Consider the following 16,525-nt stretch of genomic DNA (forward strand, 5'->3'; position numbering starts at 1 on the left):
CACGGCACTCTGTATGCACAGAGAAATGGCCCAAACGGCCATACAACGCCAACAGAGGAAGGACGTTATTCAGTGGGAACAGAACATATTAACGGCACTTGCATAGCAGATTCAAAGCAAATCGTCAGTAACATGTTGTCAGTCCTCCACAAGCACGGAGGCGCTCTTGCACGCGAGCGGACATGTCCAATACCAGATCATTGAGCGTGTGTTGTGGCAAATTTTCTCATTCCTCAATGATGCCGTGTTTGAGAGCCTGAATGCCTACTTCTGGATGTGGACGATTGGAAGTGATCACCACCACCATCACCTGGACGATTGTAAATGGCTATTTTCACCACAAATTTCCGCAGTTCATGTTAGGGAAACATGTGTCCATTTCATCCTATGTTCCTTCAGATATGCATTCACAGATCCCGCCCGAAGAGGTTGAACATTGTTGTAAAGGAAAAAGAATCCTTCGCCTATCGCGGCTGAAAAATACGCTACCGTGAGTCCTAATTGTTGTTTAAATACACCTGAGACTGAGACGTCATATTTGCTTGCATGGACTCCATGTGTGTACGGTGGCCGAATATGGTTCCTCATCAGAACAGGGCAAGACCTCCACGATCTTGGTGATGCCCGAGGGTGTGTCTCTGTAGATATGAGCATGTATCGGGCTTACACAGCTGTTTTGTTTTTTTTATGATTTTTTTGCATTGTTGGACCCTTTGAGGTCGATCGGCTACTGAACGGCTTTCTTGGAACTTTTACCACAATATGGGGATAACACTTCGTTTCATGTCAACAATGTTGGCAACGTCCATTTATTTCATGTGTTGCTGCAACAAGGTGATGATTTTAATGCGATCTGACACGCAAAGAGCATGCCAAAGCCCATCAGACATGAATGAAGCTTGACGACAAAGTTGCCTGGCGGCGACTTCGGCACCAGTGTTTTGTGTGTGTGTGTTGATAGGCGTACTACGACCTCGCCTGACGGGGATGTGGACAACGTGTCCAGGCTTCCGACACCATCCGTATTCCGTACCACATACAATGACCATAGAAAATTTACAGATCTAATAGAAATATACTAAACTTTCATGAGTGCGATTTTGTTAAGGAGACCCGGAATATCGAATAAACTAATATTTAATACTTTACCAGGAATGGGGTAGGAAAATGAAAGAGAATGAATACACTCAGAATTGTTGGCGTCTGCATACGAATTCGAACCTCGAATATTCTTACAATAGACATCTTTCAGTACCAGCTCATATACGTGAAAGTGATGCCAAATACTCCGTAGCCCATGTGTCACTATAGAAACCTTACGATTACGAAGACCTCGATGTTAGGCTCCCTAACAGAACGATAGTTATTATCATAAACAAAACGTCCCAAGTTACGAGATCCTATAGAATAATAAAGAGAACTATTAATGAGGAGGAAGGTAGGTGCCTTTCTGTCGTAAGACATGACATGACTAATGACTAAGTTTGCCACTAACAAAATAATCCATGCACGAACGGGATCGATCTTCATCTTCTCTTTGTTGTCTTCCTACTCGTCTCTCTATACTCCGTTTTCTCAAGTCCGCTAAACTTTTGGACGGCTGAAGAAACTACGTGTGTCTACTCTCCTTTTCTCCTGTTTTTTCTTCATAATCTTGTTTAGTATCAAAGGCTCTCATGCTAAACAGCACTGTTAACAACAAAGAAAGGAGAGTACTACCACTGTTTCTAAATTTCATTAGTACACTGTGCAACAAGCCAATAATGGCAATAATTAAGACACGAGTATGTTTATAAAACTCGCTTGGCTCGTTTTATAATTTCCATACTCGTGTCTTAATTACCATTATAGGCGAGTTGCATACGACTGTTTATGCTCGACGATAATTATAACTCTATTTTTTAAATTTTTATAAATTTCTGTCGAGATGTCACATGTCAGTTGAGTTTACTGAAGAGCGCGCACAGCGCATGCGCTGGGTTATTGATTTTCCGTGACTGGAATCAGAGCCTTTCACAATGTCATATGTTTTCAAAGCTTTGATAGACGGTTATCATAACCTAGCTTCATTTTAAGTACAAATTGTTTATTGTATAGTTGGTGAAGTGAATTTGCGGGAATGTGCCGAGTGGTTGTGGAATATTGGAAGTAGAAGGTACAATGATGTTAATATGTGTGTCCGACATGTTTGATTTTGCTATCGTTACCTATTTTGTCAAACAGTTGTATCATAATGAAAATCTGAACTCTGATTGGTGGAGAACCTGTATCATAATGAAACTTGAACTATAATGAGACTCATTAAGATTCAGTTTTCTGGCATATAATATTTATATTTCGACATCGTCGAGCATAAAATGTCTTTTAATGTGAGGACAGTAATTACATAGGTCATTATGATCAACATGAAGTTAAACCATATCTCTAAAATATCCTTTGACATTTGGTAAATTAAATGTACAGTTTTGTAACCTACCTATACATACACATGCATTCGGAAGACATCATCATACTCGCCACCGAGTGAATGTGAAGATACACACTAACCAGCAAGCTAGATTTGTGTCTGACTTAGTGTACTATTTTAGAAGCTCTTATATACATACATACATACATACATAAATACATATATACTGTGCCCTTTTCAAGGCAACAACTGCGGTGAACTTCTTCCTTCTCCTGTGCGCCGGCTGCTCCTGTAATAAATGACATTTAAGTGATACTCACCGCTGCATGTAGACTCTTCTTCCTCAGTCGCGGACCGTCCGATGGTATCCCCGAAGATAGGCCACACGTCGATCAGGGAGTGAGGAAATGAAAAGTTGGGGTAAACTAACTATAAATGACGGTACCCAACGACTGAATTAAAATTTTAAATAACAAACTGATTTATTGAAAAAGTGCAAAGTGCCAAAAATGTAAGTAAACTAAACTGGTGAAAAATGTAAACAAAGTGAAATAAATGAGAATAAGAAAATTAAAGTTTGAGGTTCTGCCTTACAATAACTCAAATGTCTGCCTAATAAAACTGACTGAAAGTCGATCAAAATTTAAAATATTCCAGACTATGTCGACACTGTCTTCAAGTCGATGACGTGAAAAAATTCAAAACTCTGGTCAGAAATACCACCTCATTTGAAGTACAGAAGTGTATTACGTAGAAAATGTCTCTCAAAATAAATTAAAGTAGTTGAATCATTAATTAAGTAATTAGTTACGTCATCAAATAACACTGACTCAGAGGAGTTTATCAAATCTTTAACACATGTGGCTTAGTTGGGAAACACCCCACTTTAAAATAATCGTGGACTGCACTAACCATGTATAACAAATAAGGAATAACTCAAAGAAAACAGCCATGGACATCGTACTTCATTTACCACGTAACCACTATCACATTCAAACTACTCGTGGTTGAAAAGGAAATTATTGACACCTGAACCTGAGTGTTACAACCACTCATCTAATTATTAAACTTCACTTGCATGACTGTGATAGCCTGGACTTCTTAAAAATAATCCAAATGATTAGGCCAAGTGCCTCATGTTTACATTTCAAATGAAAGCGATCCTTGTACATTAAAATTTTTACTGAATTTGCCGCTGACTGCATTTCATTATGAACTCATATTTGTGGTACCACCACTAGATGGAGGCAGACCCCATCTTATTTTACCTCATTCGTTGCGGCAGTTATTATACAACTGGTTTATTAAAGATCGCTTCACTTCCTTAATTTAAAATGTAGTGGATTTAAAAGGTTTGGTAATTACTGAATGCCTGGTATGAGCATACCACTACTATGATTTTGACTGTGACCTAATCGATGATTTCTTATCCTAACACATGAAATATTATTTACATAATTAAATCTGTTAATGGAGAAACACTGCTCCAACCAAAAGAAATACAGAAATCAAACTAACCTAACTACACCTATCTATTTACGTCAAATCAAATATAAATAATTCACATACGATCACATCCTACCAATAAACGGTAATAAAAGGTACACGAAGAAAGAATAATGAATACAAGACTAGATCCCAAAATCGCTGCCTACTGAACATTAATGAAATAAAATAAATAAATAAAATGCGCAAAAATGTCAGAGCTTACAGAAAAAATTTACCCCGCTACGAGTAGCAAAATATTGTGAATTTGACGGCAATCTCTAACCTCAGACGACAAATGTCTGGCCATGACACTACTTAACCTTTATGGACAATAATTACTGTTATTCCATGTCATCCATGACACTACATGACTATCAAAATACACATTGACTCGTCGCTCTGCTCACATGTGCTACGGCTAGCATATTTGCCAAGCATCTACTTTCCCTGGAATTATTTGAAACAAATACAGGCTCCTGCCTACAATCATAACCCATGTCGCAACATATTTAACACTCTTGGTTAAATTATTCATCTCTCAATTCTACTTACTCATCATTATTCTCGACGTAGTACTTCATAATACGGCCTCGCTCGTATCCGGCGGGCGAAATATCTGTCGTGCACATTTCTATTTCTTACGACAGTTCATGACATGGTCCAAATATCACATTTCCATTACCAATGTAGTTCATCAGGGATATTATTCATTTAGCTCGATCTCTAGATCATTCTCTGCTTCACATATCACAAAATATCAGAGCTGACCCATCAATGGCTGCCTGGCACTACCTGTTTCTTGAAAAATGACGAGATTGCCTCTCAAAACACAGCTATTGAAGAATGTGTAACCGCAACTACACAGAAATAAATACTCGCGTCCACCAAAACATCGTCGCAAAATACACGGGATAAGAACTACCGGAAACGGTCATCTGAAGGATGATTCCACAACATAACAAGCTGAATGCGCAAAATAGCAAAATAAGCATTAAAATCAACAAGGCGGCGTCTACAAGATCACAACTCCAACAGAAATATCACTCAAAACTAAAGTTATAATAACATGATTATTATTATTATTATTATTATGAATCGGCATTACACTCATTGAGATCAGATAATATCGCATCTTAAACTGTCAAAGTGACATACTACAGAATAATCCAAAACAATACGCAAACACATCTACATAAAGGAAGTGCGCAAATAACCCTAGCTGAAAGTGCAACATTATTTATTATTATTATTATTATTACTATTATTATTATATTATTATTATGTGAATTATTTACAATCTTATCCAACAGTCTAAGCTACATTTGATCATCAATTAGGCACGGTCCTACATATTTATTTACATTATTTTATTGATGCTCATACCTGGGTGATGGAGGCATGTTGGATCACCCTCCGGGCTCCGTCATGGTGAATTAGAATTCCATCTTGAAGCTGAGGTGGTATTCCAAATTTTCACACACGCAAACTTGATACATTTTTATCATGGCGTTACACACGCTTACATTAACATAAACACTCGCATTTTCTCGCACTCCAGTGAAGATTAGACGATAGCACTGCATAGACTCCTGACGTGAAGTCGAAAGTTTCCTCTCTGCTACCTGCCTGAAAATCACCTGCTGGTCTCCATACCCTCTCTCAGTTTTTGTTTACCTAGTGGCTTGCCGGTTATTCACCTCTTCGGAACATAACAGTTTGCTCAAGGTCTTTAACACTGCGGCCTTCATTAAAGAAAAGTCATTCTGCTCCCTGTCTGCTTTAACTAATTTCTCCAGAAAAACATCTCGCTTGCCAAAACAGTTTATTGTAAGTGGTAAAAGCAAGCTAAAGTACAGTTTCCAATGATGTGGAGAAATTTATGCTGATCGTCCTCCCAAAATGAAGAATAAAATAGCTTTCCAACAAATGTCAAACTACCCGTGGATTAGAGAGGTTTTATGCAGCTACGCTGAAAACATGGACTTGTCCCTCTCGATTCGTAATGTGAGTTCATTTAAGCCAAGTGTTGAAAGTGTAGCTATTGCCTGTTATCTCTGCATAAATTCAAAGTAAAGTAAGAGTTTGTTAAAGTGTTCATTTCTGAAATGTTACTCTCCCAAGTAAAATACATGGCTCACTCGGATGCCAACAAGTGTGTTTGATCGCTTTCTTACCAGACAAAAGTAAAGTTCAAAGCTGACTAACCGAATTAGCTGACACACTCTAAACACACTGAAGATTCGACTAACCCACGAACACAGGATACGCAGTGAAACACACAGTCACACCGTCACACACTGTCACACTGAAGATTCAGCACCCTGCTCGCTGGTTTTTGTAATGAGTTCTCCCCCCACCTTGAAAATAGTTCTGTGGAAGGGATGTGACGTAGTAATCCAGCACTCGGGAGCGCTTTATCATACATCTGTAGGTTAAAGTTTCAAAATTTATGTACAAAATCTTCCTAATTTCGGTCTGACTTACTTGTTATATTGCGCCGTGGGAAACGATCACAGGATAACCCACACGACGGCGCGCGTCACCGGCGTTATTTTCTTCCAGCGAATGGCTCCTTCCCGCCATGACAGTTCATTTTCTGGGCGATACTACTATTCCGTGTGAAGTTAAAATTTTATTAATTAGCCAATAATTAACCACACCTTGGCACTGATAAATTTCCAAATATTATTAGGAAGTCAGGACACTGTTTTTCACAACTCTTCAGGGCTTCAAATAGCGAAATACTGACTGTAGATTCCCGCTATGACAGGACATTCAAATTTAGAATTTTGTGATTGGCTGAGACTTTCGCGCTCTTCGTAGCGTGGATGCTTCCATTTCCTCCCAAGGGTTGGTGGGTGCTATCGTTGTCTCTTTGTCCTGCTAAGCAGGTCAGGCCTCAACGCGTGATTTTCTCGTGAGAACCAAGTAGAAAGTTGTCACTCCTAGGCGGTACCATGAAATTTATTGGATGCAGTACTCAGGGCGGTTTACAAGTTGCTCGTGCTCTAAGAAGTGTTTCGAGGATTTTCCTTGCCGACTGACTGGCGCCAGAAAGTTCCTTTGTGACTGCTAGATTCACAGCCTACTGTAGTATCCCAATATGCGAAATATTCAACTTTTAATTTGTAAATTAATTACGTAAATTCGCTTATGGGTGCAATACATACATACATCTTCATTATAGACTGTTATACTTTCAGTCTTCATTCCATAAGCCTTTTTGAATTAATTTAGCGCCTCCACAATCCGCTAATTGCAACTAGTTTTATAACTTCGTTTGCCTCCACACATCGTATTTATAAATCATTAAAAACTGAGCCCAACCATCATCATGTTGTCCTTCCTCCGCTTTCTTATCCTCCATGACCAAGTGCATTATTCTCCACGGCAACCTAGCCTCCTCTATTCAACTCACATTACACCCTCACGCAAACAACTTCATGCATCTAGTTTTCATTTCTAACTCAGATAATTTTGCAAACGATGACCAATGTCATGCAATTTTCCTTCGATGAGAAAAAGATTATATACTATTTATTATAAAGATTACAGAGATTATATTATCTTATTTTCGCTACGTGATCTTTCTCTCTCGGTAGCAGATTCGGCCAGTGGCACCGGATAATGTTGTTTGTCCAACTCTTGTCCCGTTTCCCTACAGAGTCGGGTATGAAGTGAGATGAATCTGTCATAGCGGGTTTTTATGACCGGATGCCCTTCCTGACGTCAACCTCATCAGAGAAGTTAATGAGATGAAATGAATGACATGATATATGACAGTAGGGAGAGGGGGAAACCCGGTGCCGGCACATAACCTACTCCTGTCGAATAGCACCAAGGGGTCTGCTCAAATCTTAACGTCCCCATCCGACGGACGAATCACCATCAACAGCGTCATATGTCCTCACTCCATATGATCATTGCGGAGAGGTTTGGAATTTAATCCAGGCTTTTTGTCATTTTTTGGGATTAGAAATTGTATACCACCACCTCCCCTGCCCTGCCAGTCAACATTCTGATGGTGAAAATGTTTTCGTCCAACGGGACTCGAACCGGCTAACCTCAGTGTCAGCGCCTTAACGATCATGGACACCAGGTGGGCTTTCAGTGTCATCGGATAATACGAAATAATAATCCTAATAAATTTTAAAATATCCTGGTCGGTGAAAACTGGGCCGATTGGGGAGGTGGAAGAGATGGCGCCACAGCCCTGCCAAAGTAAAATGTCACGAACAGTCACTGCATTCTGGCACCACTTGAAGAGCGCCATCTGGCCACGGCTTGACTGTCTTTTGTTTATTTCTTTCGGACAACGTGACAGCATGGCACAAGGCTACACAAGGTTGCCAACTTAGGAACTTACGTTTCGTTGTTAGACAAGAACGGGTAAAAAATGCTAGTTAGGTTTCAAAGGTAAATGTACTTCTGGGATTCGGTAGGTTTGTCACTGGAACATCTCTCCTCTGCAAGTAATGTGAAGTAAGATTAACGTAATTTTTGTTGCTATTTGCTTTACGTCGCACCGACACAGAGAGGTTTTATGGCGACGATGGGACAGGAAAGGCCTGGGAATGGGAAGGAAGCGACCGTGGCTTTAATTAATTAACGTACAGCCCCAGCATTTGCCTGGAGTGAAAATGGGAAACCACGGAAAACCATCTTCAGGGCTACCGACAGTGGGATTCGAACCCACTATCTCCCGGATGCAAGAGTACAGCTGCACACTCCTAACCGCACGCACAACTCGACCGGTGATTAACATAATTTAACCTTCATCATCATCTTGAGAGCCAGATGGTAAAATTGTTGAGGCAGCCGGAGCGTACTGTTCTTCAATATGGGAAGAGGAGGTACTGTGTTTCCTCTCTGACCGCCAGGCGAGAGGTACGTTCCAAATGTTACAAAAACGACCTCACGGTTTCGCATGAGCCTGGAGATGGAAGTATAATGTAAGGCGAGGCGCAGAGAGCAACTTCTTAGTTAGTGCTACAAGTGGCTTTACTAACACTGACACAGATAGGTCTCATGGCGACCATGGGATAGGAAAGGGCTAAGAGTGGGAAGGAACTGACCTTGGCCTTAATTAATGTACAGTCCCAGCATTTGCCTGGTATGAAATTGGGAAACCACGGAAAACCATCAGCTGCCTGGGAAGACTGATTGTCTTGGATCGAGTGGCGTTACATCAGTCACCTTGATATAGATAATACTGCAATATATTCGAAACACCTGCAACCTGTATATCTGGTATATAGAACAAGGACTCGGACCAACCCGAAATAAGAACTTAACGATAGAGTAATGGAGCATGGAAACTTCATCTTTAATCTACTGTTTACTTGAAGAAAATGGCTGTACATTAAGGGCATACAATGAATCCCAATTACGTCGGCTAGAACTTTATAGAAATTTCCATTAAAATTTTCTTTGCATTGTATGGATCCGGATTTAGTCCCAGAAAGTCTAAATAAGGTTGCTTTATTGTGGCTACACCTTCACACCCGTTGTTGTGTCTTGAAAAATGGTGAATCGCCATGAATAAATCTACTGATGTCTACGTCCGGGAATGGAGACAGCGCTGATCTTACGAAGAAAAGTTTCGAAGCGTGCTGTATCCTTATTACTGTCCGTGGGGAAAAGAGAATCCTCGTTGCATCTCACCAGTGACTCTATAAGGAATAAAACACTGTCGCTAGCCGTAATTCTCTCAGGAGAGATAACTAACCATTACTTCAAGACGGAAAGGGTCACCGTCCGGATGGGATACTTCGTATGTCATCGTAACTACAAGAGACATGAACGAGAGCGCCATCTGTTCGTGAAGGATAGAAAATGAGAATATCAGAAAAGTGTGCGCTAGGCAATTCTTTCATCAGTGAACAGTTCCTTTGAATAATTAGCATGCTGCAAGGAAGGATAGTTTCTGAGTTAGTGAAGACTTCCGAAAACTCCGATGACTTTCCATACCATACACTAGCATCAGTATTAACCGACCTAGAGCTGAGTTCACCAGATGATGAATATCGTCGTCCGCTATCCTTCCAAGGATTATTCACGTTTTTTCTTTGCAACTGATGCTCATATAGCACGTTCACCTTAGCCATTGACAGCATCCTTCCCAACTTTCTCTCCACCGCGCATACATACTGTACATCCCAGTGAATACACTACAACAACATGCTAAGAAAACGACTATTAGACCTAGATTCCCATACTCTCAAGAGAAAAAAACAACCGCAAACAAGTATAATTTTGCTTTACGTCGCACAGACACAGATAGATCTTATGGCGACGATGGAATAGGAAAGGCCTAGGAATGGTAAGGAAGCGGCCGTGGCCTTAATTAAGGTACAGCCCCAGCATTTGCCTGGTGTGAAAATGGGAAACCACGGTAAACCATCTTCAGGGCTGCCGACAGTGGGGTTCGAACCCACTATCTGCGCGCCCCTAACCGCACGGCCAACTCGCACGGTGCGTATCGTTTTGAAACGTGCTTCCAGTGGAATATAACACCACTACATAAGATATTCACAAAGGTTTGTTTTTTAAGGACTCTCTCTCTATATATATATATATCTAGATAGATAGATAGATAGATAGATAGATAGATAGATAGATAGATAGATATATGATACAGGACCAATGACCTCGATGTTTTAACCATTAGAACAACCATCATCAACAGCAGCAACAACTACGACAACACTGTCACATAGTTTTCTCATATTCTGAGGATCTTAATCATGTAGAAGGACAGTACGACATTTTCTCCTTTCTTTACGTTCTTGTACCAGACACAGAACATTCAAGAGATGTTCAAGTTGAAGTTCAAAGTTGTTAGTTTAGGGTGTAGATTTCTGTCCGCGGTCTCTCTCCTCCCAGGGACATTTCAAACGACGATGATTTTTAAATGGCCCCTTTCACTATAATATATAATATGGCCGAAACATTGGAAAATCCTTTGAGTTCGTATTGTTAAGAGCTTAATATTACTAGAAATGTCTTTTAAAATTCATTTTTTGTACGATATGGTATCCGAGGTATGTGAAGCGGTCTTCTACAATAACACGTTTCAAATATTCAGTTTTCTTCAGATCAGCTTTACGAAGGTCTTTGTTTCAAACCCATAGAGGAAATCTAAAAATGCAAATGTCTGAGTTACTCTTCACTTCATTTTCAATGAAATGAAGCAATACTTCCGTAACTGGGATAATTATGTCATAGTTATTATATTTTAAACCACGGAAGGTACTTTAATCTGTCATTATTAATTTCTTATTTAACACTAGTTGTTGTACCCACTGCAACACACAGTAACTTCTACAACGACTTCACTTTGTTACGTGTAGCCGTTCTGTGCATTACAGTGAGAGCCCCTATACCGCACCAGGCATGCCACCTCCTTTACTGTGAAATATTTATCTAGTAGATTAACCGGTAGCTACTTAAAGTAACTCATAGAGAACGAACCTACGAAACCTCGGCGTCTCTGAAGAGGGTAAAAGTAATCAGAGGGACGTAAAAATATTATGATTATTATTATTATTATTATTATTATTATTATTATTATTATTATTATTATTATTATTATTATTGTTCCGGGGTTATCTGTGGAACGCACAGGTGAAAGAAGGTGTGGGCTGGAATGGGTCTATCTTTTAAAACTTTAAAATAAAGGTTATATTTCTTTTCAGATCTCAAATTTTAACAAAATTCTTCACTTGGAGAAAGATCAAAATTTCATGCACAAAAATAGGAAACCCAAGGATTGGTAATTTACAAATTTTGAACTTCAAGCTCCTAATTTACAAGTTTCCAAAATCACTAACCTTCCCCTCGGGTCAGCTTGCGGAGATAACTACATAGATGGAAAAACTGTTGACCATTATCTTAGCTGATGTTCTGCCTGCCGAAGATTGAGGCCCCGCCTCCTGTCTTAACATACACACACTCAGTAATTCGACGATCAATAAGACAAGTTAGCTCCAAAATGCTACAGCTTCTATACCCGAGGGGAAGCTTTGAGAAGGCTCTGAACTAAATCCAGACACACCCTCTCATTTTTATTGGCGGATGAAATAGGTACAAGGAACGTTTGATCGGCTGAAAAATAAATACATGAAATTTCTGATTGGTTCGAAACCAACAATGGCGGGATGAATAAGAAGTGTTGCAAACCTTGAAGTACCAAAAATAATGAAAATCATTCAGTTGAGAAAACCTATAAACACAAAACTTCTTTAGATTTCTAGTTACTTCACTTTTCACCAGAGTGCATGACCTCAGTTCTTTCATAGAGGCATCTATGGAGGAATGTCCAAATTTCTTGAACCCAGTGATACAACAAAACAACGAAATAGAGTCAGTTTAGGAAACTTTAAAATAACATATTACTCTGTCATTTAGTGGTGACATCTTCTGATCAATGTCCCAACTTCATGCACTAGCTGTTTCAAGTTTTATATGATAGGTAGCGTTCTTCAAGGCGCTTCATTTAAATGCACGAGGATGAGGTGTAACTGCTGGTACAATTATTATTATTATTATTATTATTATTATTATTATTATTATTATTATTATTATTATTATTATTATTATTATTATTATTATTATAGTGGGCGTTAACTTGTTTTTCCGTAATTCAGTCTTAACTCGCGAACGCCTCGCAGGCAGATAACTTTTAGCGATGTAGCCATGTGCTAAATAAATAGAATAAAATAAGTGATGAGGCTATGGAAATGAAGCTTTTGGATACAATGTGTCATACAAGCACTCCGTTATTCAATTTGTGACCACTGTGAGCACTGTTTCCAGACAGCTCAATCAATCAGTACTGATCTGCATTTAGGGCAGTCGTTCAGGTGGCAGATTCCCTATCTGTTGTTTTCCTAGCCTTTTCCTAAATGATTTCAAAGAAATTGGAAATTTATTGAACATTTCCCTTGGTAAATTATTCCAATCCCTAACTCCCCTTCCTATAAATGAATATTTGCCCCAGTTTGTACTCTTGAATTCCAACTTTATCTTCATATCGTGATCTTTCCTACTTTTATAAACGCCACTCAAACTTATTTGTCTACTAATGTCATTCCACGCCATCTTTCCGCTTACAGCTCGGAACATACCACTTAGTCGAGCAGATCGTCTTCTTTCTCCCAGTTCTTCCCAGCCCAAACATTGCAACATTTTTATAACGTTACTCTTTTGTTGGAAATCACCCAGAACAAATCGAGCTGCTTTTCTCTGGATTTTTTCCAGTTCTTGAATCAGGTAATCCTGGTGAGGGTCCCATACACTGGAACCATACTCTAGTTGGGGTCTTACCAGAGACTTATATGCCCTCTCCTTTACATCCTTACTACAACCCCTAAACACCCTCATAACAATGTGCAGAGACCGGTACCCTTTATTTTCAATCCCATTTATGTGAGTACCCCAATGAAGGTCTTTTCTTATATTAACGCCTAGATACTTACAACGATCCCCTAAAGGAACTTTCACCCCATCAACGCAGTAATTAAAACTCAGAGGACTTTTCCTATTTGTGAAACTCACAACCTGACTTTTAACCCCGTTTATCAACATACCATTGCCTGCTGTCCATCTCACAACATTATCGAGGTCACGTTGCAGTTGCTCACAATCTTGTAACTTACTTATTACTCTATAGAGAATAGCATCATCCGCAAAAAGCCTTACCTCTGATTCTACTCCTTTATTCATATTATTTATATACATAAAAAAACATAAAGATCCAATAATACTGCCTCGAGGAATTCCCCTCTTAATTATTACAGGGTTAGATAAAGCTTCGCCTACTCTAATTCTCTGAAATCTATTTTCTAGAAATATAGCAACCCATTCAGTCACACTTTTGTCTAGTCTAATTGCACTCATTTTTGCCAGTAGTTTCCCATGATCCAACCTTATCAAACGCTTTAGACAGGTCAATCGTGATACAGTCCATTTGACCTTCCGAATCCAAGATATCTGCTATATCTTGCTGGAATCCTACAAGTTGAGCTTCTGTGGAATAACCTTTCCTAAACCCAAACTGCCTTCTATCGAACCAGTTATTATTTTCGCAAACTTGTCTAATATAATCAGAAAGAATGCCTTCCCAAAGCTTACACACAATGCACGTCAAACTTACTGGCCTGTAATTTTCAGCTTTATGTCTATCACCCTTTCCTTTATACACAGGGGCTACAATAGCAACTCTCCATTCATCTGGTATAGCTCCTTCGACCAAACAATAATCAAATAAGTACTTCAGGTATGGCATATGGTATATCCTAAACCATTGTCTTTAGTACATCCCCAGAAATCTTATCAATTCCAGCTGCTTTTCTAGTTTTCAGCTTTTGTATCTTATTGTAAATGTCTTTGTTATCATATGTAAATTTTAATACTTCTTTAGCATTAGTCTCCTCCTCTATCTGGACATTATCCTTGTAACCAACAATCTTTACATACTGCTGACTGAATACTTCTGCCTTTTGAAGATCCTCACATACACACTCCCCTTGTTCATTAATTATTCCTGGAATGTCCTTCTTGGAATCTGTTTCTCTGCCTTAAAATACCTAAACATACCCTTCCGTTTTTCACCAAAATGTGTATGACTGCCAATTATGCTTGCCATCATGTTATCCTTAGCTGCCTTCTTTGCTAGATATTAGCCTCAGAGAATCAAGTCAAGTGTAGTATGGGGTCAATTGAATACATAAGATCAAGTCTTGAAATCTATTGGTAGGTGTGCTATGAATAATAATTGAGGAAAATATTGCTGTGATGAAAGAGTGTAACAAGTATTCCCGCGTTATGAAGATTAATAAAGAGGCTACGAAAGGAAGAAGGAAACTACAAGATAAATAAAGTATATACAGGCGTCCGAGTGACTGGAAATAATGAATTGAAAATTATTATTTACAATTATCTCTTAATAAAATTACAAGCTAATATCTGGGCCACGAGTTTAGTTTATTGATTCCTTCGTCATAACTAGGAACAGGGATAGCTCTCAGAGGACTTTCTTGGACTACATGGAGAACAGTCTGCTTTTCAGTGCCACAGTCACAACTTGGAGAATTTATTTTCTTCTTATATTCTCTCGACAACAACAGAACGATCTAATTATTTACCAAACTGCATGTATTCAATTGACCCCATACTACACTTGACTTGATTCTCTGAGGCTAATATCAAGTAGTGATCTTATGGTATAATTTTATATCCCCACAAATTTCACATTTCACTTACTTGTATTTTTGAATGATGCAGACGTTAAACTTTCCAGGGAAAGTAATTTCAAGTCAATATCTCTGATACTTTTGGAGTTATGGGCTAATTAAGCTTGAAGCTTCTACAGACCAGGCCCCACGTCATTCCCTCTGCATCCCAGGACCTGACAGTTGGTGTGGTTATAACAACTCCCTTGCTGATCCTAGCATAAGGTATTGCACCCGCTCACACCTGAGTCCCAGACTAGCATTTATCTCCGGGGTGTTCGGTTCATATTTAAAAATCTAAAATCAAACTATACTGTATGTTCGAATAGGGCACTCAATTAATACTACAGGGGTGAACGGAACATATAAAATTTACAGGCATAAGGGCTTATCCATATCAAATCAATGGGGGCCGAGATAAGATGCTCCACAATAAGATTGGGAAGACGACATGATCACTCACCATGTACAAGAAAAAGATAATGGGACTGATTTCATTTGAAATGCACAAAGGATCAGTTTAGGTAATGTATTGAGCTGACGTAATACATTCATAAATAAACCTGAAATTGAACACAAAAAACCGTTTAATATTCAAGAGACCATTCTTCTGGCTGGAACAATGACCAACTGGGATCGAACAGCTACCCATGCATTCTGACACGACGACCTATAGGCCAATCGGTCGAATCACTGACCTGTATGGGTCGAACCTATGACAATTTGGGGGCCGGGGGCGCGATTGCAAAGAGACCTTGAAGTCGCCTCCACGTTCCCCGAGATGAGCTATTTCCCCCCTCCCCCCTCCCCCAGAGCGATTTGCACATATATAGCACATATGTATGGCCTGCTTCACTATTATGCATAATGTGGTCGAATCATTGGGGAATGTTTTGAGTTCATATTGTTAAGAGCCTAATACTACTAGAGATTTCTTTTAAAATTTAGTTTCTGATGCGGAAGCTCGTGGCAATGACGTGAACGATAAAGCTGAACAAAGTTGAGAGAGAATGAGGACGGTTTCCGAATTTATTGTACTGTACAGTTCGTGGTGCGAATTTGTGCGAAATTATTCCTGTTTCTCAGGTTGCATATTGTATCTCTGACCACTGGTATGGATGTGCCCTATTGAAAAGAGTAACAAGGCTCTTTAGCTTTTCCCGTTACCCACCTTGAAGTGGGATGCAGGAAGTGCAGGCTACCTACTCTACTGCAGAGTGTGTATCTGATAGATTTAACGGTATCTATATATACAAAATAAGAGTTTTGTCTGCACATTGCTCAGAATTTGAAAAGAATGGTATTTCTGTATCGATCATGTCCACGATAATAAGAAAATGCAGTTTTTACTTGTCCGTAATTTCTGTCTGTCGGTCTGTATGTATGTATGTATGTA

Source organism: Anabrus simplex, chromosome 1 (genome assembly GCF_040414725.1).
Source record: "Anabrus simplex isolate iqAnaSimp1 chromosome 1, ASM4041472v1, whole genome shotgun sequence".
Lineage (NCBI taxonomy): Eukaryota > Metazoa > Arthropoda > Insecta > Orthoptera > Tettigoniidae > Anabrus > Anabrus simplex.